This window comes from Tachyglossus aculeatus, chromosome 4 (assembly GCF_015852505.1).
Source record: "Tachyglossus aculeatus isolate mTacAcu1 chromosome 4, mTacAcu1.pri, whole genome shotgun sequence".
NCBI lineage: Eukaryota > Metazoa > Chordata > Mammalia > Monotremata > Tachyglossidae > Tachyglossus > Tachyglossus aculeatus.
This window is the reverse complement of record NC_052069.1, coordinates 85,059,205-85,062,523: the sequence shown is the minus strand read 5'-3', so window position 1 is coordinate 85,062,523 and position 3,319 is coordinate 85,059,205. Positions and strand designations below refer to the sequence as shown.

General features: G+C 41.5%; 1 non-coding gene across 1 annotated transcript; it reads right to left on the bottom strand.

The window, feature by feature from the left end:
- Nucleotides 1-1,026: 1,026 nt before the first annotated feature.
- On the bottom strand, nt 1,027-1,150 carry LOC119927590. Its single transcript, XR_005450578.1, has one exon. It is a non-coding gene; the product is annotated as a U6atac minor spliceosomal RNA (small nuclear RNA).
- Between the last annotated feature and the right edge of the window lie 2,169 nt (nt 1,151-3,319).

Genomic DNA, 3,319 nt, shown 5'->3' with positions numbered 1-3,319 from the left:
CAGAGGTCGCATGGACAATTTTCCAGGAGTCCGACAGCGCACTTATTTTGCATAATAACTAGGATGATTGGGGTCACCTCCACCTTTAATGAAGAAGAGCCATGGGTTTGGGCTTGCAGGTTGCAGCCTGTAAACCTCTCATCGTGATTAGAGGGGCCCGCGCTGCATACCAGGACCTGCAAGCATATCCCTGAGCTGCACCTCTATTCAAAAAGAGAGCAGCCACAGGTCACACCGCGGGGCCTATATTTAGCCGTCTGCTGGCCGGGTGAAGTGAATTCTCAGCACATCTTTCTATTCAGGCTGCTTCACCTGTTCACTCATTCAAATGGAAAAACGCAAACAAACCAAAAAATCCCAACAATAAAGAATTGCTTCGATCCAGTGCCAAAGCCAAAATATGTCTATAGACGTTGATTAAGCGCACTGAAGTCTGGAGAAATAATAATAATGATGGTATTTTAGTGCTGGGTTAGATACAAGGTTAGATACATTCTCCCCCTTTTAGACTGTGAGCCCACTGTTGGGTAGGGACTGTCTCTATATGTTGCCAATTTGTACTTCTCAAGCGCTTAGTACAGTGCTCTGCACATAGTAAGCGCTCAATAAATACGGTTGATGATGATGATGATGATGATACAAGGGAATCAGGATGTCCCACATGGGCCTCACAGTCTTCATCCCCATTTTACAGATGAGGCCACTGAGGCATCGAGAAGTTAAGTGACTTGCCCAAAGTCACACAGCTGACAAGTGGTGGAGCCGGGATTAGAACTCACAGCCTCTGACTCCCAAGCCCTGCTCTTGCCACTAAGCCATGCTGCTTCTCAAAAAAAACTTGGTTAGATCAATTGTATTTATTGAGCGCTTACTGTGTGCAGAGCACTGTACTCAGCGCTTGGGAAGTTCAAGTTGGCAACATATAGAGATGATTCAGCGCTTAGAACAGTGCTTTGCACATAGTAAGCACTTAATAAATGCCATCATTATTTATTTATTTATTTATTCCTACCCAACAGTGGGCTCACAGTCTAGAAGGGGGCCACTAAGTAGGCGGCAATGCCTTAACCCTATATGTATTGTAAAGGCCATTAGGACCTCTTCCATCCTTCTCAAGGGGAGTGCTAACCAATGTATTATTATGATACAAATGTCACTTCCTTGGTTTTGATTACAAATGATCATTATTTTGATGATTTTGATCATCATTATTCGTAAATGAAAAACTTTTGTCCTGGTCATATGCTTTTTTTTTTCTGGTCAAACTGAAATCTTATTCCAACAACCCAGCAGAACGTGGGATCCCCACCAACCATTCCACTCCTGAAAGATTTCAGACCTAGGGAGGTGTTCGTTCAGAGAGTGGGTCCAATTAATCAGTTAATGGGATTTATTAAGCGCTTACTGTGTGCAGAGCACTGTACCAAGTGCTCTGGAAAGTACAATACAAGAAGGTGCTGGTGTCTCTTTCTGCAGTCTGGGTTATCATCCTTTTCTGAAAATGGAAGGAGTGTGGGGGGAAGTCCCGGACTATATTCTGCCGAGATTATTTCCTTTCCTCCACAGGTAAGACCTAGGGGATGCTACTGCAGAAATAAACAGTTTGGCCTAATGGACAGAGCATGGGTCTGAGAGTTAGAAGGACCTGAGTTCAAATGCCGGCTCTGCCACTTGTCAGCTATGTGACCTTGAGCAAGTCACTTAACTTCTCTGGGCCTCAGTTATCTCATCTGTCAAATGGGGATTAAGACTGTGAGACCCATGTAGGACAACCCGATAACCTTGTATCTACCCCAGCGCTAAGCACAGTGCTTGGCACATAGTAAGCATTTAACAAATACCAGCATCATTATTATTATTAATCCCGGCTCTGTCATTTGTCTGCTATGTAACTTTGGACAACTCACTTCACTTCTCTGTGCCTCAGTTACCTCATCTGTAAAATGAGGATCAAGACTGTGAGCCCCATGTGGGACAGAAACTATGTCCAACCCAATTACCTTGTATCTACCCTAGTGCTTAGTACAGCACCTAGTACATAGTAAGAGCTTAACAAATACCACAATTATTATCCAGTCTGTAGCATTTCTGCTTTGATGGCCTTTGTCTTCCTTTTCAGACTTCCTTTTCTTTTAGACTGTGAGCCCAATGTTGGGTAGGGACTGTCTCTATATGTTGCCAATTTGTACTTCCCAAGCACTTAGTACAGTGCTCTGCACATAGTAAGCACTCAATAAATATGATTGATTGATTGATTGATTTTCAGAAAAAAAAAGTTGAACGTCCCAGGTTTAACCAGCAGTGGTCTACTATGCTAAATTTCCTCATCTAGGAAACTGAGAGCATTTTGCTTCTTATTTTTAAAAAGTTACAAGTGAAAAGGATGATAAATTAATGAGCTGCATCCCCAAGATACATCCAGCGCTTAGAACAGTGCTTGGCACATAGTAAGCGCTTAAAAAATACCATCATTATTATTATGACATTAGTTTTCAAGTGGGTTGATTGGCCAGTTGACAGCTTTGGACCTTTTTCTAGGTCTCTAGACCCTAATGATTACTATTAGAAAAACAATATGACTCTTCCAACTTAGAGTACTCCAAATACCCTAGTATTTCAAAATGCTGGAAAAAAAAGCTAGATGTCTTCTAGACTGTGAGCCCACTGCTGGGTAGGGACTGTCTCTATATGTTGCCAACTTGTAATTCCCAAGCGCTTAGTACAGTGCTCTGCACACAGTAAGCACTCAATAAATATGACAATGAATGAATGAAGCTGAAAAACCAAATTTATAGATCACTGAAGGATTAGACAAGCTAAGCCACTTGCTAAGGCGAGTGTCGGAGAAGGAACTAGAACCCTGCTTTGTAAGGCCAGAGTGCTCTTCAGCTCATATCTTACATTTTCATTCATTTCCCAGAAGAATGTGAATTCTGTTTGTAATAACCCCATTAAAAAATTCCACTAGTGTTGAAGCAGTATAGATTCTCAGATATAACATTGATATACTTGTTATCATAAATCAACATTTCTAACATCTCTAGGGCTGATTCATGGTATGATATCTGCTTTTGGGGGGTTCTTTTGAGGATCATTGACACCCATTTGGGAGCTCCACCTACATTCCAAATATCTATTACAAATGTTTTCTCTGTTTAGGTTCTGAGAAATGAGGGCATTGCACATCATAGCCATAACACCCATTCATTTCTAAATCCTCATTTTTTTTCTTTCCCCATTTAGAAGTGAGTTTCCATTTTCTCTAGAAGTAAGGCAATCCATGAGAAAAGGTTCGGAGGGAGAGAATAGCTAATTTATC